Raw genomic sequence first — 21,338 nt, 5'->3', positions numbered from 1 at the left:
GCCCAGCAGATCAAAGGAGAAAGGGGCCAAGCGGCCCCTTTCTCCTCCTCCCCGCCACCGCAGGGTGTCCTTGGGGCTTGAAGCCCCAAGGACACCCCTTTCCAGGCTGCAGGGAAGCGGCCTTTTGCCGCTTCCCCGCAGCCCGGAAAGTGGCAGATTGGGGCCTCAGCAGCTGCCGGTCTGGCAGCTGAGGCCCTGATACCCCGAGGAAAGGGGCGGGTACAGGCTGCCGCTTTTCGCCGGTCTGTAACCTGCCTATATGACCAATATGGAGCATATTATATGATGCGGACAAAATACAAAGATGGTAGAAAGAATACACTGAAGAACTGTGCAAAAAGAGATGAAAGGATGACAGATATTTTAAGGAATAATGTTTTGACAGTTTTAGAAAGTAAAGTGCAAAAAGTATTCATAGAAGTTGGAAGAAATAAATCACCAAGAACAGATGACAGGCCAAGAGAATTCTGTCAAATTATAGAGAATGGATCCATTAAAATTCCAGAAAACAGGAAGACTATGAAGGTTATCGCATCAGTGCCTGAAACGTTTCTATTCTGTTCCCAAAACGTTTCAAGATGTAACATTATGGGAATGGATATTATCGCATTCAAAAATGTAAAGCGTTCCGAGAACGTAACGGGAACACAATTTACCGCATTTGTCCTTATAGGAAGCATGATAAGTATGAGAACGTTTCAATATTTGCACATGCATATTTGTAACAGTGTATTCTTGTTCATGAGTACCACATACACAGAACAAAAGGCTTTTACAAGGAGATATTTGTGCAAACACAACCTAATCTTTTTATATACAAGATACATATAGACACACACACACACACACACACACGTATACACACATATAGTCCGCAATCATATACACACACACACACACACACACACACACATATATATGTATATATTGTGTGTAATATATTTATATTATATATAATATATATTTTGTATATATTACATATTTAAAATATGTATAATGTATATATATTGTATGTATACTTTTAGACACACCACACACACCACATATATATAAATGTTATACATATACATAAACATAGGGTTGCCATCCCTGGGGACCTCAAAACTGGGAAAATGTAGGACAATGTTTTAAAATGTAGCACTTTTAAAAAAAATTTCCTGGCCAGGAAATTTTAAAAAGAAGGTCCTACATTTTTAAACCTTGTCCAGGGCCAGGCTAGAGCTGGGGAGACAGCCTCTCTCAAGTCCCTGCCAGGCTTTGGAGGACTCTGCAGTCGAGGAGCCCCAGCCAGGGCCAGGCTACAGCTGGGGAGACAGCCTCTCTCAAGCTCCAGCCAGGCTTTGGAGGACTCTGCAGACGAGGAGCCCCAGCCAGGGCCAGGCTAGAGCTTGGGAGACAGCCTCTCTCAAGCTCCAGCCAGGCTTTGGAGGACTCTGCAGACGAGGAGCCCCAGCAGGGCCAGGCTAGAGCTTGGGAGACAGCCTCTCCCAAGCTCCAGCCAGGCTTTGGAGGACTCTGCAGTCGAGGAGCCCCAGCCAGGGCCAGGCTAGAGCTTGGGAGACAGCCTCTCTCAAGCTCCAGCCAGGCTTTGGAGGACTCTGCAGTCGAGGAGCCCCAGCCAGGGCCAGGCTAGAGCTTGGGAAACAGAATGCAGGGAGGGAAGTCCTTTCAGCCAATCACAACAAGGCAGAACATGGGAACAGAAGTAAGAACGGATTACATTACCGCTCTGACATTTCTTGGACCGTTTTAAAAACATTTCCACAAGCTTGGATCACTTTCTTATCCGTTCCCTCCGAGGAACACATATGGAACACTTTGAGGGGTATGTAGAACCCGATGGGAACCCGATGGGGACAAAAACGTGCGGTAAAGTTGAAAGTGTTCCGTTCCAATCGGGTTCCAAAAATGTTCTCGGAACGCGATGCGATAAACTCCACAGTCACAGATGAGAGAATTCAAATATATAGCCATGTTCGTCTGTTCGCCCCTTTTCACTTGCTGCCCCTCACTCCTGGAACCTTCTTCCTCCACAAGCAAGAGCCATCACTTCTTTAACCAGCTTCAAAACGGAGTTGAAAACCATCCTATTCAGAGAAGCCTTCCCAGGCATCGCATAATTGTTGCTTACTATCTGATGTTCTGTTGTTGGCTGTTTATCGATCCATTTCCTGTATTGCTATGTACTGTATATGTATTATCCTACTTGTGAGTATGTATTTTCCCTGGATAATGATTAACCTTCCATTTTGAAGCCAAGCCCTCTGTTCAGTCCATCTGCCTTGGTCCAGGCCTTGGAGGTAGAGAGGAACTGCTGGACCTCTTACCCTTTCCCGTCACCACTCCCTTCTCCTTCTGTGTCATGTCTTTTTAGATTGTAAGCCTGAGGGCAGGGAACCGTCTAACTAAAAAGATTGCATGTACAGCGCTGTGTAAATTTACAGCGCTTCATAAATAAAGGTTAATAATAATAATAATAATGGTGAGAGACCTTGCCGCACCTTTGAGAATGAGATTGATTCAATCAAGAAAGCCACAGCTCCAAGTTTTCATGACCTGACCAGGGCAGGTGATGACCAGGACTCTCTGTGTGTGCGCGCGTGTGTGTGCACGTGTGCAACATTCATAGGGTCATCATAAGTCAAAGCAAACATGATGGGAACTAACAACAAATGAAAACTAACCAAAAATCAACAAGCAATGGGAACTAATTATTTTTCACAAAGATCAATAAGTAACACATTTAGGGAGAACTAAACCTTTCAGTCACCTTAGATGATGATTAAAAATTATTTCACCAGCCAATGGCTTTGGGATCAAGAGACTTGTAAACAAGCAAACCCCAAGAACAAATTTCCAGAATTCCATCATTAAAATGTGTATTAAGGAAAGTGAAAATCAGCAGGCAAGTGGACAAATATAGTTGCCTTCCCAGTAATTACAGTTTCCTAGTCAAACACACAAAGTTTTATTTATTTATTATAAACACACAAAGATTGGCTCTTTGCCACACAGTAGCAAGAAATGTCGAACAAAATCAGCCGGGTTAAATATGGGTATATCTGGAGTTTAAAAGGCACTATTTTAGAACACACTGAAGCCTATACTGCTCACAAATTACATGTCAACAAGTTGTTCAGGGTGAAAATCATGCAGTGCTCCAGATTTTTAAAAAAACTTCAGCTATCTGCAGCCCATGAGAAGGAATGCTGGAGTTACTGTACAACAAAATCTAAATCAGGGATGAGCAACTATAAAGAAAGTGGGGGCCGTTTGTCACCCTTGCCTACCCCACCCCTGCATCATCACATTTTGGAAACTCCAGATGTGACATTACATCATTTCCTATCACCATTTTGGTTGATTTGTGCACATTAAAAACATGTTGGCCCCATACAGACAGGCCAAAATAAAGTTGCTTCGGGTCACTTTGGAGGTATGCTGTTTAAATGATGCGTGCGGCCTAAGAGTCCAGAAGCCGCCCCAAAGCCACGATTCAGTGCTAAGGACTGGAGCGCACCTTTGGTGCAGCTTCCAGACTCTTAGGACACATGCATCATTGAAACAGCATACAGTGGTACCCCGGGATACGAATGCGCCGCCTTACGAAATTTCCGGGTTACGAAAAAAATCCATTGAAAAAAACTGTTCCGGGTTACGAAGGTTATTTCGGGTTACGAAAAAAATTTTGGTGCTTTTCGGCGCTTTTTCGCACGAAATCGCGGCTTTCGCTATTAGCGCCTATGGCTTTTTCAGCTTACGAAGATTTTCGGGTTACGAACGCGGCGGCGGAACGAATTAAATTCGTAACCCGGGGTACCACTGTACTTCCAAAGTGACCCGAAGCAGCTTTATTTTGGCAGTCTGGGGCCTTAGATTAGTTGGTAAGAAAGCTCTGCTGGGTGAGAGAAACAAATTGCTGCATTGGCAGCTGGTTTGAGGTTGTTTGGTCTAGTTTTGAGTGAAAACTGAAAAATAAAATCAGTGAGGTTTTGGTGTTTGTTTTTTTTTTTTTTTTTTTTTTTGTTTTATTTTTAAGGAGGAGTGCTTCACCAGGGATTGCAATAGTGGAGCCAGGGGCCACATATGGGTCACACTCTCCTCTGTCTGCATCAAGAAGACCATATGATTCCCTCTCTCTGCCCTGTAGGGTTTCTTGACAGTTTCATATCCAGCCAACCAATTTAGACACGGAGGCGGGATACAGACCGCCTGCACCCGCCCCTTTCCCCACTGCATCGGGGCTTGGGCAGCCGCAGCAGCAACCCCAGAGGCCTCAATCCGCCACTTCTCCAGGGCTTGGGGAAGCTGCAAAACACCACTTCCCCACGGCCTGGAAAGGGGTGTCCTTGGGGCTTCATGCCCCAAGGACACCCTGACAGCTGCAGGGAAAGAGAGAAAGGGGCCACTCGGCCCCTTTCTTTTCCATATCGCTGGTGCAGCCGTGTAAAGGCTGCACCAGCAATATGCGCAGTGAAAAGGAACTCCATTTCGGAGCTCCTTCCGGCACTGCACAAGCGCCCTGCAGCGGTGCGAGCACATCACGCCCGTGCCATTCGTTTGGCTGCGGCGTGGTCATGACATCATAATGGCAGTGCCCATGTATACAGGGTGCCACCATTATTATGCTGCAGGTACATGCTAGGGTTGCGGGGCGTCTGTAAAGGACGCCGCAAAGCAACCCTAGCACATATCCAGGCTGGCGCAAAGTGCCAGTCTGGAAAACACCTTAGCTTCATAAATGTTATGGTGTTGTCTGCCTTCAAGATCATGGTATACCATAATCTAAGCAGGGAAGCACTGTACTCCAGAGTTATAGGATAAGGTTCTCCCTCAACATGGTCCATGCTTAGACATGGTGCATACCGCAGATCAACACCCAAGGTGTTTTTACTTTGACCTAAGCTCTGATTTAAAAACATACAAAGTCATCAAGAAAGTATTAGTCAGACAAGATCTTCTGCTGATAAGTACAACTGTCTCTGATCACTGCAGTGAAAAATAAATTCATATATCCTTTCTGATCCTTTGTAAGTTTAGTAGTATTAAGCACTGTCACTGAAATCTGAAACATCAAAATACTTTCAATTTGCATATTGCAGGAGAAATGCAGGCAACAAACATGCCTCAAAATATAACCAAAAGTCACTAAAAGAAGCAGAATAAAAATAACACACAGTATCTTCACTCATTTCAGAGTCTAATTCTTCAGATATTTCTGCGGTGACATACCACTCATCTATTTCCCTTCAGTGTTTATTTTGGAAAGATGAAATGTTATTTTGAAAGAAATAAAGAAGAAAAAATCAGACAGCAAAGGAAACCATTTATCACCCAATGGCCAAATTTGTATACTAGGTAGGCCTGATACATGCCCAGTGATTAAAACATAGCTAGTTCAAATAATTACCAAATCTCTTTTGATCTCAGCAAAAAAGTAATAAACAGTGGGTACATTTTTTAGTCAAGTATTCTGGTGTACCTAAATGCTTCTGTTGCCATCTGAGACACCATCCAAATCGCTTTGGGTCAGGAAACAGTCCCAGAGTTAATCTGATTGCTAAATGGCTATATTTAGCACTGAAGGGGAAGAACTAGCAAGCTGGCACTAATAACAAGTCTCAGTCAAGTTTGGGCTGGGATGATCATACAGGAGGGATTTTATCTCATGTGGCTTTTAAACCACCATTAATGTTAAATAATAGTGCCTTTGGCAATACTTATCACATGATACGAACTGCTTCTCATTGCTGCCTTGCCCTACAAGTGCTGTTAGAACACACCTTGTCATTGATGGGTAAAACTCATCAATAAGCTCCCAAATACACTACTGTACCATTAGTCCTCAGGTACAATATACAGTTCCAGTATGGTGTCAATGTCTCTTTCTCCCTCCCCTCCCTCTCCCTCACTATCCCAGAACAGGCTGTTGTTGTTTTTACTTCCTTTTATTTTCTCCCCACCCCTCGCCAGCCAAAAAAAGAAATAACAGCCTCCTCCTATAAAGCGAAACTTTAATTTTGATGGGTGCAGAGGGCATGCTGGAGTAAGAAGGTGGCATTAAATGTGGTGATGCTAAAATCAGATTGCATAGCCATGGATCACCAAAGCAGCACTAAGGTGCTAATGCAAAGAATGTGCAATAAAGACTGAAACTGGCATCCTCCTTTTGTTGATGAGACTATCTGCAGTTACATTGGGAGCTATACTATTCTGGTTGGCACCCATCTTAAAAAGTACTTATTGCATGGTGCTCCAAATTGTGATCAGATTGATCCTGCTCACTTGGCCCTATCAAGCAAAGACAGGCCATTCCATGGCAAAATTTTGTTTAACACACACACACACACACACACACACACACACACACACACACACTGTAAAGGGAAAATTAATGTACTCAGGCAATTTGGCCCAAATATTCTTAACAACAGACCTTAATAACTACAAATCATACTAAAAGGATGCAAACTTCTAGGTCATGTCTGGGCAACATGGGGCCCTCTAGAGGTTGTGGAACTAAAATTCTACATCCCTTCACTTTGGTTGTCCTGACTAGGGATGATGGGAGTTGCAGGCTGCACAATTTCTATCCTGCTCTACACTATTTCCATTGCTAAGTGAAGATTCGAACTTTGGTCTCCTGGAATACTCCAATACTCAACCAATACACCATGCTGCCTCTCACAATTGCATATACAGGTAATAAACAAACAAACAAACAAACAGCACTTCAAAGGCTGGAGACCAAATATGAACTGATCATCTATCCTATCCAATGCTGAACAAATTTAAAACCCAAACCCCAGTGTTACAACAGTTACTGCATCTGGCTCACATATTTCCCTCTTGTCTTCTAAAATTCACTGGCCAGATAACTTATCAGTCCTCAGAAAAATGCCATGTCCACTGTGTGGATACTGTGGTTATATAGTTTGGGCAGGCCCTGTTATTCTTCTATTTCTGTTGGAAAAGAACATTCAAGTTCTTGTTTGTTGTTGTTAAATTATTAGATTTCTTAACTGGAGTGATCATAAAATCATAGAGTTGGAAAGGACCACGAGGGCCATCCAGTCCAACCCCATGTAAAGCAGGAATACACAATCAAATCACTTCTAAGACCCTATGTTTAATATTCAGTTCAATTTAATTGTGATCCTTCTTAGCTTCTTCCAAATTGTTCTCCCAACCCAACCATCTGCTCATCTGAGAAAATAATGCTGCCCCCTCCCCCAAAATAAAATGTCTGTACCTTCTGATGAAGGGCGGCAAGGACGGAGCAATTCTAGCCTCTTTTGGGAGAGTATTCCAGGGCCCAGGGGGTCCCCCACAAAATGTACCTGTGAATGTGGTGGAATTGAAAGAAGGGATCTCAGGATCTTGACAGGCTCAGACAGGGGATATGGCCTGTCAAATAGTCTGGATTTAAGCCATATTGCACTTTATAGGTAATTTCCCATTGAAATAGTCAGTTTTGTGCATGCAATATTACCAACCCATAGTTATTGGCATTTGTAGCATTCTACAAAATATTAATGGCCAACATGTGCAAGACTAATTATAAAAATGGTGCAGATTTATCACTTTACAATGTAACATTTATGGTTTGCACTGATTTTTTTTAATTCCTATTTTGCTCTTGAGCCTACACGAAGAATCAATGTATCAGGAGGAAATAACTGACTGACCTCTAGAAGATGATAAGAATTTGGGGGGGGGGATGTTAAAAAGCAAGATATTTCCATTTATGGAATGTAGAATTCATGCATTCCAAGTGGCATAACCAGTCCAGTGTCAAGTTTTTTGCTGCGATAAGGCTTGGAGCAGGAAGCCATGAGAGGCCAGGAAGGAAGTACTATCAAGCCGGAGAGAAGGACCGTAAAGAAAAGGGAGCAGGGGAGGCCCCTGTATTCAGCCTGCCATAACAACTGCTCTATTTTTCAAAGATAAACAATACTACATGGGGAAAACCTGCACAGCTGTCACTTGCTGCCTATTGAAAATGTACCTCCTTCTCTTTGCTACACTTGTTGTTTTGCTTCTGAGCTTTGCCAAGATTGCAGCAAAAACACCACTCCTCCGTTCTAGGAAGCCAAGCAGCTTGTTTATGGCAATTCAAACCGACCTTGAACATATTGAAGGAAATGGATTTAATACTGAAATTGCTCCATTCTGTGCCCCAGCTGAAAGTAAGTAGCTCTGTTCTAAGGGCTCAATTGCAGAAGCCACCTGTGTCCCCCTTCCTTCCCACCTATCCAGGCACAGTGTGATGGTAAACACATTACTACACAAAAGGGAAAGTTTTCAGGCATCCTTCCTAGGCAGAAGTGGACAAAGTCTGGAATTGTGGCCTTCTAGATGTTATACAGCAACTCCCATCACTCCTAGCTAATACAGACAAAAGTGAGAAATTATGGGAACTGAAGACCAAAAAACATTTAAAGTGCAAAATGTTGCCTAGCCCCTGTATCTGCAGCAACAATAGGACTTAGTTCTGTGCAGACATGTGCACCATCTCTTCCTAGTAAGTGTATTTAGAATTATATTTTTAATACTTCATTTAATTCAGTTTAATGGTAATCCATGGCTGCATCCACACCGCAGGAATAATCCAGTTTGGCACCACTATAACTGCCATGACTCAAAACTATGGAATTCTGGGAACTGTAGTTTGTTGTGGGACCAGAGCTGTCTTGCAGAGAAGGGGAAATCTCACAAAACTATAATTCCCAGAATTCCATAGCATTGGACCATGGCAGTTAAAGCGGTGTCAAACTGGATCATTTCTGCAGTGTAGATGTAGCACTTGTTAGCATCTGAAACCTCAGTAATCCCAGGGTGGTAGTGGCAAAAAGGGTGAATTGCTGCTCCTTGCAGTGTCCACATGGAACAATTTACTTTTTAAATAGGTTCTGAGGCTTTCCTATACAGTTTAACATCATTTAAGTATGATTTTTGAGAATGAAAGGTAGACTTCCAGCTATTAATAGTTTTATTTTATTGTTTGGTAATCCATGCGGGCCCTTTGGGTCCTAGGCCATAAACACCAACACCACCTGCTGCAGTTGCTCACTCCTGACCTAAAGAAAGTTTAGGATATGGTGGGGTGGTTTTGGTGGAACTCGTGCATATATAGCTTCAGAGAAGTAAAATTTCTCAAAGCCAGAACCTTGAGGGCCACACTTTATCCATCCATGTTTTGAAACCTGGGTACCCAACTCTAGCTGGTGATTTAACAATACATTCTTTACAGTATATATGAGTTGTCTAAGAGAAAAATCAAAGCACCAAAAGCCAGTGGTGAGGGGAGAGGAGTGTAGAAAGAGACAGTGGCTGCATGCACATAGATTGTAGGGGGTGGAGTGCCAGCATCACAACTTTTGAGCCTTCTGGTTCTACAAGCCTTGAATGCAGTGAAACAGAGACTAGGAAGGAGGGGAAACAACCTCCCCTAGGGCCAGCCGTTGCCATAATTGTCCACTTTTACCAGGGACAAAATGTGGAACAAATTCAAGACCAAACTGTAGGACAACTGCAGGACAAAACTCAGCCCAAAATGTAGGACATTGAAGAAAAATGGTGGACCTTAAATGTCCTACATTTTGAGCTGAGTTTTGTCCTGCAGTTGCCCTACAGTTTGGTCTTGAATTTGTCCTACATTTTGTCCCTGGTAAAAGTGGACAATTATGGCATAACCTGCCACAGCTACTGGGCACATTATGCCATCTTTGAAATGTACTTTGGATTTTTTTCTTTAGGATGCCATCTAACCTGGTTAGCTGGAATTTACTCAAACTCTGTTACCATATACCCAGTGTACTCCCCTGCCAACTCCACACTTTCCAACTATCCTGATTTGCCTGAGGCATTAATCCTATATCATTCCACTATTTTAGCTGCTCTTAAAATGTCTTGATTTTTTCTTTTCTACTCTTATTTTTCCCCTTAGCCCTCAGCTGACTCCAGTTGCTGCAAACTGGCTTCAAAGTGCAAAAGTAGTTTGCACTCAGTTAATTCCGGAGGAGTAGGCTCAGGCAAAAGGAAACTGCTACAGCCTCTTCTCACTTGTCTGTTCTTTCCCATTAATAATTTTTGCCATGTGTTGCTTGGCCACATGTATCCCAGTTTTCAACTGTGAAATGTTGGAGGACATGCCCAACTCTTTCTTATCTGCCTTGTGCCTGGAACATCAAAATGACTCATAGGATTCACAGAACCCTGAGATTTTCAGGGACTCATGGCACATAGATATCAGGAGAGGGTTTTTTAAAAAAATATTTTGATGTGTGAGTTAATAGGATAAATGGGTACTTGAGGGAAAGGTTATATAAAATTAGCAGTGATATGTTTGTTTGACGAAAGCAGCAATCACTGCCAGAGACTTGGTGTCACTTATTGCTTCCTTTTGTTTGTAAGAAACGTTTAATTCCTCCAGTGTATAACCTAGGATCATTTTGACAATTCTGTATTCACTTGCAAGCAAGGCAGGAAGAAACCACACTCTAAAGGCTAAATATTGATGTGTGTATTTTTAAAAAAATAAAATAAGGAAAACTCTGAAAGCTAAATGGCTTATTGTTATGAAACATCTAAATATATATCTTGTAGCTGAGGGAATTCTTTTACAGTTTAGTGTCACCGCATCACGTAGTGGGTGTTGCATTCAAACACAGTAAAGTAACTGTGCACTCTCCCCTAAGCAAGTGGATAATTCTAATTTAATTCTCTTATTCTGGCATCTGACTTTCTGAATGTTAATGCTTCTTTGTTCTAATATATGTATGTTTGCAAGCAGTTTTTCCATATATGATACAGTTATGTAACTGTGCTGTGTTTCAGTCCGTGCTGTGGTTCATTTAGTGTCAATTGGGTGAAAGTCTGCAGCTGAGATAATCATCAACCTGCACTTATAAGAAGTAAAATGAAAAGTCTTGGCTTCTTCTTATTTCACCTCTACTTGCTTTTTAAAGGGCATCTATTAATTGAAGGTTTTTATGGCAAAAGATCTTGTATTAGGATTCCAGAGTAACTTCCAGAAACACACAATTGTTTGGTTTTGCCATCTTGGCTGACTTTTTCATCTCATGCAGTTACATTCTGTATCTTTAAAATTACCCTTATGTTAACAATTAAACATGTGTGATTTTTCATTGTGTGGCTTAGACTATTATAGTGGACTGCCAACTGCTGTTAAACAGTGACCAGTATGAGCCATTTAATGAATGGCTGCACTTCAGTGGAAAATGATGTCATTCCCAGTTAGAAGGTAAAACCTCTGCATCAGTCTAAGACACTTTGTGCACATAAATTAAGTGCATTTGTTTTCCTGTGACTGCCATGAAGATGCACCATTATTTTATTTAAAATGGAAAGCCTTCACAGACATACTGAATCAGTGGACTGTGGGTACCTTGTTTTTCCCATGATAACACAGCTTGCTTTAAAATGTACATACAAAAGAGAGTCTAAACTAGGGTGGGTAAGCTTTGGATTACAACTTCCATCTGCCTAGCCAATTTAGACAACAGTCAGAGGTGGAGAGAGTTGTATAGTCTTCTGGAGATCAACGAGTGTTGACTACTGTTCAATATAACAGCCAGTGAACATACAACTGATGTTCATAACAATGGCTAATGATCAAATACAGTGGTACCCCGGGTTACGAAATTAATTCGTTCCGCCGCCGCTTTCGTAACCCGAAATACTTCGCAAGCCGAAAAACCCATAGGCGCTAATGGGGAAAAGCCACGATTTCGTGTGAAATAGCGCCGAAAAGCACCAAAAAATTTTTCGTAACCCGAAAAAACCTTCGTAACCCGGAACAGTTTTTTTAAATGGATTTTTTTTCGTAACCCGGAAATTTCGTAAGGCGGCGCATTCGTATCCCGGGGTACCACTGTAATGGGTTCTAAGACCACATAGGGTCCCATGCTGGGAGAAAGTTACAATATAAATGAATGAATGAATTAAATACAATTACCAGATTCCTTCAGTTTTGGAAGGTGTCATCCAAAAAAACTAACATTTCCAAGCTGTGCTAACAAACAGGATAAAGTGTTGAAACCTCATTTGTGCCATCCAAGAAAATGCTTAAATCTGTGAAGATCAGAGAAATTAAATATAAATAGAGAAACTAATTAAGGCCCAGCAACTGAAACTGCCTATGGATTATTGTGTGCAGCTTCCCACCCTTTTAGGTGAGATACCACTCACCTTAATCCACTGGAAATCCTGGTAAGATTTAAACACTTCCTTATCAACAGTTCTGTCTTTGAACAATCAAAGCAGTTAAGAGCCTTTGTAGTGATAATTCAGAATATTCAAAATTACAAATAATTGCCTTTAAAGCCAGGAGCAGAAATGCATGGACACTTGAAGTTGAAATCATGATGTTATTATGGTTGTGTTTTTTGTTTGTTTGTTTGTTTTTTACTTCTTTTGAGTGTTTTTAGTCGCAAACTGCTGGCACTTTCTCCCGCAGTGACATGAATCAATAGAAGTCTCCTTCACTTCTCATACTTGTATATAGTTAAAAGAATTTTAGGAAGTATAGCTTGCCTTGTAGCCTATAACTGCCCAAATATTTTCTTCTAGATAGCTATTAAAGGTGTAGAAGCCCTTTCTTTGCATGCAGCCACATTATGAAGTAGTAACTCTTCAGGCTGTACCAGACATTGGAAATGTTATTATTTTGGCCCACAGATCCCATAATGCCACAGCCAGTATGGCCATTGGGGGATTAGTTGAGAGACTCTGAAAGCTGTAGGTTAAAAAAAAAACTTTTCCAAGCTCTGGAATGCATAGACAGACATTTTATATCTTGCATACTTCCAACTTAGTTTATAAAATGCCTTAGACATTAAGCAAAATATTTGGATGAATGGCAAATAGTGATACAATTGTTATATTGGGCAATAAAGGTGGATTTACAGTGATCACACAACATTTGTAGTGACAGATAAGGATGGGTTGAAGCTCCTCTAAAATTAATTTTTCCCAATTTTTTTCTTTCAAAAATGATATTGCAATCTGTTTTTTAATCAAGTTTTTTAAAAAGAAAGAAATGCATTCATAATCTGAACTCTGCCAGCTTCTGTTTAAAAAGAAGCATTTTGAAGCTCTGTTAAATAGTAGTGTAAGACACCTGTTTTGTTTTTTAAAATACAGAGATGAAAGGGAAGCTAATCTACCATTAAAACTCCACCAAACAGCTACATGCATCACCAATGTAGTGCCATTGTGATTAGTGGTAATATAAGCTTGGCAATTTCCATGGGAGAACTAGATTAGTATTGTTTAAGGACAGACTTGTTAAACCCAATTAAGACCTGGCTATCAGGTGCCAAAAATTCTCCAATGGTCTGTAGAGCAGCAAACAACCAAGTCTTTCTGCAGCTCAGAAGAGTCTCAAACTTTATTGTAATGAAAAACTATTGTGGGCCAATAAATAAACTGGGAAGGCAGAAATATGCATAAAACTATGGTCTGAATTCTGTGAGTTAACCTTAACTGGAGTAGACCCACTGAATCAGTTGTTGACCAGTGACTCAACAATTCTGCTACGATTGATATATCCTGTTGATTCAATTGGTCTACATGAACTGGGACTAACAATAGGATTTATTGTTTTTGTATTGTTATATTATTATTGTATTATCTTCTTACTTTTTGTGAATTGTTGTATTTGCTCAGGATAAGCTAGTCTGAAACAAATCAGTGTGAAGATGAACTATCAGAGTCTCAATATATATCACCTTGTGTTCCATCATGGAAAAAGATGACATAAATGTATCTCATTTACTTACAACATAATTTCCTTTTAGTACTTGCTCTTTGCCTTGTGCCTCATAATTAATATTTACTTTCCCTTACTTCCTCCATGGAGGAAGTATACATGGCTCTCTTCCCTACCTTTTATCCTCCGTACATTACTATGAACTGTGTTAGGCTAGAGATTAGTGACTTCACCAATTCTTTTCACAAACTGAGATTTAAATAGAGATTTGAACTGGAGTTACTAATATTGCACATTGACCCAATGAGCCCCATATTTGAGAGCTTAGGTTTTTTTTTTGGACTTCTGCTTCCAGAACTTCCAGCCAATGTATCCAGTAGTCACCAGTTCTGAGAGCTGTAGTTAAACAACATATAGAGACCTCAGTTTTGCAACTACTGCTTTGATTGCTATACTTGATAGGTCTAACTATGTAAGCACGGTTTTTACTTTTAAAATATGTATAGTAGCAGATGTATAGTAGTTTTATTCCAAAATTTATAATTACCCTCCCCTGAAAACGAGTCACTTAAAAACCAACACAACAAGAAATAATGAAAACAGGAATACCTGATTAGTACTGCAATCCTCTATGTACCTACTCAGAAGTAAGTTCTCTTCATTTCAGTTGAGTTTAATCCTAGCTAATATATATAGGATAGTAGCCTTAAAGCTACCTATCTACTCCAAAAGCAACTAATATTAGTTACATTAAACAATGTTACTGTACATTAAGCAACATTAAAAAGAAATCACCAACAGAACACAAACAGGAAAAGCAATACTGAATCAATAATTTCTTTCATATAGGGGATTAGATGGATGGGTCTCTAGTAGGACAGATCAAGATTTGCCATACAAATACAAAAGTGGGGAACTGGAAAATGTGTATGCTTGTTTGAGAAATGGGCTTACTAATGTAATGATGCAAAAGGTAGAAAGGAAAGAGGTGTGTGTATTTGCTGACAAGGAAAACCATACTTCTATACTGGATAAATTATGGAGCCCTTGATCCATGTAAAAGATGACCTTGTAACTTTGCCAGGGTCAGAAAGCCACAGTAATCAGCTGAGGCCTTCTAGGTTGTGCAAGCAAAATGGTTTAAGGGCGGCTTTAATTATGAACTGTACTTTGTGGTTCTTATCCAGCTTCTGAAAAGCTATAGCATTAAGAACATGTAATGTGAACCACTTCCTCTCTTTTTCTAATTTAATTGTTCATTTGGATTTCTTTCCTTTCTTCTCCTGGGGTAGCAAAAACAGCTTGGGGGAGCATGTGTCCCATAGGCTGCACTTCTGTCACACCCTATTTCAAAGTTAAGACACACATTTTGCTATCTGCTTTGTGTACACTGGCTGAGCCTGTGAGTTACCATTTTATCTGATCAGCTGGGGCTTACTCAAATTCTGGGTCCATCTTTCCAGATTGCCCTCATGCCTATTTCCATAGTCATAGAATCAAAAAGATTGGGAGGAGTCCCATAGGCCATCAAGTTCAATCCCCTGTCCAAGTCAGGAACTCCAACTAGAGTATCCCAACAAGTAGCTTTCCAGCCTGTTTTTGAAGATACCTAGAGAAAGAGACCACACCATCTCTTTAGGTAATTTGTTCATCTCCACACTATTCTTACAGATGTTCCTTCCAAAGTTCAATCAAAATCTACTGTCCTGTAGTTTAAAGCCATTAGACCTGGTTCTACCATCTGAGGCAGCAGAGGACAAACCTCTTCTCTGTGGCATCTCTTTAGATATTTAAAGAATACAAGCAAGTTTTCTCTTCAGCAAGTGGAACATGCCTATCTGCTTCAACCTTTCCTCATATGTTTTTTTTTCTCCATACCTCTGAACATCCTTGTTTCCCTTCTTGGAACCTGCTCCAACTTGTCTATATCCTTAAAATGGGATGTCCAGGACTGAAAGCAGAACTCCAGATGACTAATGCAGAATATAGCAATACTATGATTTCCCTTGACTTGGAAACTATGGGTGTATCTACATTGTAGAATGTGGTTTGGCATCTGTTTCACTTCACTTTAACTGCCATTACTCCATCCTACAGAATCCTGGGATTTGTAGTTTTGTGAGGCACAGCACTTTTTGGCAGAGAAGGCTAAAGGTGATGTAAAACTACAAATCCCAGAATTCTATAGGATTGAGCTACAGTACATAAAGTGGTGTCAAACTTCATTATCTCTGCAGGGTAGATGCACCTGTGGTTCTATTGCTGCAGCTTAAACTATTATCTGCCATCTTTGCTGTAGCCTCACATGGTAATCCCAAGACCCTTTTCACATGTACTAATGCTAAGACAAGTATCCCCCATCTTATACATGTGCATTTGATTTTTGTGACCTAAATGTGGAATTTTACATTCTTCCCTGTTGAATTTTATTCTGTTAGTTTCAATGCCATTTTCTAGTTTTTCAAGATCCTTTTGAATACTTATCATCTAATGTATTATCTGCTCTTCCCATTTCTGTATCACTATCAAACTTGATAAGGATTCCCTCTAACCCTTTATCTGATTCATTGATAAAAATGCTGAAGTCAACTGACCTGCCAGAAGCAGTTGTAGCCTATGGGCCAACCCTTTCTCACCTGTGACATCTGTTTTTAACCCTTAAATTTTTGGAGATGGGATTTTGCTAAACTGGCAACCCTAGAGATGGGTGATCAGAATTGTAACCTGATACCATGTGAAAGGCCGTATGTTTCCATCTCTGATATTGGCGTGGGAGCTTCATAATGAAGCAGTGTTGGAGACATTTAATACTGCCACAATAAAAGTATTACTGGGATATTCTTACATCATTCAGACCTTTTCTGGAATTGTTGCTAAATCGCATCCCTAGCCCTTTAAAAGAAATCCTCCCAGAAAACAAACATACGATGTAACCATGATAACCAAGCAGCCTAATTTTTCTTAAATTTCCATTTCCATTACCTATATAAGAGACAGGAAAATGATTCTTAAAGATAACTTAAATAGTCCTGGTACAGCTGGAGAACAATGATATTTCCCAACATCCAAAACTTCAGAATACGGGACGGGAATCGAGCAGTACACATGTGGGGGATGAGGCATCATGTACACGGGGGGGGGGGGGATGGAGTGGTGCAGGGGGACAAAGTGGTGCATGCAGCAGATGGAGCATGGGGCACTGACCGGGTATCACCCCCCCCTTCTGGGGTATAACCTGGTGCGGACTGCACCACCATCCACACACCCCAGTGACGCTACTGGTGAGTATCATCTGGCTATCCAGATGTGGGACCGAAACTCCCATTATTATTATTAACCTTTATTTATATAGCACTGTAAATTATCCCTAACTAGAGATAAGAGATGATGAAAGAGCCACAAGTTGTCCACCCCTAGCATAATGTCATGCCAACAAAAGAGATGGCACATGTTCAAACACTCTCATAGGAATCAACAGAAAGTCCTAAATAACTAACTGCTAGAATATGATCCTGATAAACTCAGCTACTTAGGGATGAAAAGGTACCAAGAGGAGGTGACTCTACCAATAAGTAATTACAGTTGGGGGATTATCACACTGCTGAAAAAAGCATCTTACCGCTGCCGAATTCAACCTTCATTCTGACTGTACCCTGCCATTATCACATGGCTTTTCTCCCCAAAACTGCCATCTAGATACAGCCCAGTTCCAATGCTGGTCCCTAAAGTCACTTCAGTGGCCATTTTTCAAAGTTGGAAAGTTCCCAACTTTGAAAAATGGCCGTAGAAGTGTGTTTAGGGACGTGTATTGGAACTGGGCTGTACCCAGATAGCAGTTTTGGGGAGAAAAGTTGTGCGATAACTCCAGGGTACAGCCCGAATGAAGCTTGAATTTGGTAAGATAGTTTTTTCAGCAGTGTGATAATCCCCTTGGACTAGTTAAGTATAAACATATCCTACTGGCTTAAAATTATTCAATTTGTTGCAGCCAACATATAAACAAACAAGTTTTACATCTGACTCAACTGTTGACTTGAAAACAAAACGTTACAGGTCATGTTATTGGGGGGGGGGGGGGTTAACGTTTTTAGGGTCTTTGTATCCTGAAAAAGTAAGATACTATAGTTAATATCCTTACTTCTAAATGCTATGTCTGAGCTGTGTGCAAATGTGAACCCATCTGATCAATGAAACACAAAGGGACCCACAAGACTCAGCTGTGTGAGCCTTCACCCTCCCAAAAAATACATTTTGGAAGCTGAAGAACTGTTGCATCTAAACAATAGATGAGCATCACATGACAAAAGAAAATGTAACATGTCAGGGCCATTGTGGGGGCATTTTGCTACCTGAGACAGAGTAGCAAATTGTCCGCCCACTCACTCATGTCAAGATGAATATAGTCAACTAAACTATTCTGGCACATGAAGCAGAAATGCCAGCAAACATGTCTGTCCATCCCTGACTGTAAAAATACAATAACATGTTTAAAAGTAAACAACTAACAATCTATTGTCCTAGTAATCTATTGTCTAAAATTGGTTGTCTATGGTGGCTGCCCCATTCTGTCTAACAGTATAGCTGTCAATGAGTCTATAACTCTGTCAAGATCACCAAGAACTGCTCCTTTTGTGTGATGGGTGGAAACTGGGATGTTGTATTTGTTTAATCACAGCAGCAAAAGTTGCAGCAGTCTTCTTTCAGAGTAACAGTGAAGGCTACAAATGGTACTTCCATATAATTTTGGCTGATTTTTAGTTATATCACTGGACCTTCAGAGAATCATATGACAGCATCTGAACTAGGCATGAGTACACTTCTTTTATTTTATTTTTTTTCTAATTTTCTTGAATTGTGACCCTCCTCTTTGCTTAGTGAACATTCTAAATAGTGGCCGGCATTTTAAAAGCTTTTGTAGGATTGCCTCTGTACCTTCACATGCACCTGTTTTTTCAAGCGGCTCCCCCTTTATTATTGCTCTTCTCATCTCTGCAGTGAGGGAAAGGAATATGCAAGCAGGAAAGGGCAGAGAAGCTGGGGGGTGGTAGATCCGGTTATCAGTTCCTTGCAAGTATTGTTATTTTTCCTGTCATATTTGTTGGGGTACAGCTTTCATTTATTTTTGTTGCAACAAAGCAGGAAGACCAATCTGGAATGAATACAGCTCACATGCCATCAGCAATCACTTGGCCATAGGGCTTGGCACTGGTTTGCCAACAGCTTAAAGGCAAGAAGTGGGTGAGGTCCAGCTGCAGCCAACAAGAAACAAGCGGGAGAGATCTCAATCTGATTTGGGCTTTAGCAGCCTCACCCCTCCTCCCATTCTGTCTTTCTCCCCAGGGAGCAGTGACTACAATATCACACAATTGGCTTCTTTTTCCATTCTTCAAAGAACTTGCTGTTCTGAGGGCATGCCTGCTTTCTGACAACCTCTTTCTACTGGAGGCCCCACCCAGAGGAAAGGAATACCCAAGGTCCTATTCCCAGAGGTTCCAAAATATTCTACTGAAGTTCCATAGAAAGCTACTGAAAGGCATAATGAGAAAAGCAAAATTGTGTAATCCAAGCAAAATGGAGGGGGGGGGGGGAGAGAGATCAGATCCACAAAACAGTGGCTTCTTTGCTAGGATTTTTTTTAAAAAGTGTTGCAGCTTTGAGTTCTGTGTGATATAATCAGAGACAAACCTAGGTCTTTTGCTGTGCCATATTTGAAAAAGCCTTTGAGCCATTCTTGAAAATACTCAATCTGGAGCTCTAATAAGCTTCAAAGAAAGTGAAATTCCATAATTGCAAAGAAGTCACAAAGAATTTATCAGTATATATTCTTCTTCTCTGAATATGGGACATATCTCTTTATTACTACATTCTTTCAGGTATATTCTTTCTACTGTTACCACTTTGTTTGAAGGTGGGGAAAGTCATACACTAAATAATAAAAGTATTTCTTTTCCCCTGAGCAAAGAAACTCACTTGGCACTGACTGAAGTTTTGATGAACACATCCTTTATTTCCAACTGACACTCATGAAGTTAGCAGTCAGCAGCTGCAAACAGCAGCTTTTGGGTACATGGAGGGCTGGTTTCAATGGGAAACTGATGTGTGGCAAAAGGATTAACAGTCCTTCTCCCATCACTTCATTCTGCAGTGTCTTTGGGTTAAAATATATAGGAAATCCCAAGAAAGGGATCAAACAGTCAAATTAATACTTGGTTTGTTTGACCCTGAATTCAGTATGCAGAAAACCCAATTCAAATACAACTCTGCACGTCTTAATTGTTTCTGAGCTTCCAAACTGATTTGTCATTACCTTCACTGCTAAAGGACTGGGAGTGATGATAAGAACATCCAGAATCAGGTGGAGAGGGGGGGGGGATTGAGCCTCCTGGTCACTGAGGGGTATGTTTTGTGATGTCAGTGACTGACAGGAGAAAATCTGGAAGTAACCCAGGAATCTAGATGGCTTGGCTATCCTATTGATGACCACCATGGAATCCTGCTTTCTTCTTCACCAGAAGCGGTTTCCTTGAATTCAAGTTGATTTTGACAGCAAGCAAATAAAATCACAGCAGAGGCTAAATATGTTAAATAAGCCAGTGCATGAACATTTTAATATCCATAAGTATCCATAGACTCCCTTCAAATGGCTATTTAATTTAATATTATTATCTTTTTACTGCCAGAATTAGGGAGAGGTCATGTGCCAAGATATTTTGGCTGGGTTTTCAGATAATACAGCTTGACATGGTTAGCCTGGGAGCACTATTTGGTTGTTCTGCTTCAGGCAGCAAAATCTGTTGGGCTGATCCTAGTGACTGGAAACCTGTTTCAAATGCTGAAACAAACTGATGTAGACTTGGGCGGGGTACAGACCGCCGCTTTGCGGCGGTCTGCCGCCGCCGCCAGTAGGTCCGCGGGGGAGCCGGAGCCTTCACACGGCCCGACTCCCGCGTGGACCGAAAAAGAAGCTCCAAAATGGAGCTTCTTTTTCCGTCGCGTTTGCGACGTAGCGAGGCGCCAGGGGCGCGCTCGCTACGTCACAAGCGGCGCGACGCATACGGACGCTCAGTGTCCAATACGCAAAGATGGTGCCGGCCATGTAGAAGGGCCGGCGCCATCTTGTACGGACGGAGTCCGTACTAGGCCCAGGGGCGTCTATAAGAGACGCCCCTTTTTTAAAATGGGACGTCCGGAGGACGTCCCAAATGGCAGTGCAGAAAGCACCTTGGTTTCCTGGAACTGCTCTTCTACTCACTACCTGTGTGAGTTATACTTTGTTAGAATGAATAAGCAAGACATAGATCATATTTTCTTAAGAGACAGGAATCATATTGTCCTCCAGAAATTTTTTGAACCACAAGTTGCAGAAACTGTAACTATACCACGAGTAATAAGGAATGCTGGGAGCTGCAGCCCAACATCATCTGGAGAGCTGCATGATCTTTTGCATCCAATTTTTTCTGCCTGTTCATTGTAAGATTTCAAGGTTATACTTTGTCAATTCCAGATAAGAATTTGTACAATGTCATTAAATTGTTATAATTAATGTAGCAAATACACCCATATAGGTCTATGTCTATTAAGATTGCATGAATTCTGTCTTTCT

The sequence above is a fragment of the Sceloporus undulatus genome, chromosome 4 (genome assembly GCF_019175285.1).
Source record: "Sceloporus undulatus isolate JIND9_A2432 ecotype Alabama chromosome 4, SceUnd_v1.1, whole genome shotgun sequence".
In the NCBI taxonomy this organism is placed as follows: Eukaryota; Metazoa; Chordata; class Lepidosauria; order Squamata; family Phrynosomatidae; genus Sceloporus; species Sceloporus undulatus.
The sequence above is the reverse complement of the archived record's forward strand: the minus strand, read 5'-3'. Positions refer to the sequence as shown.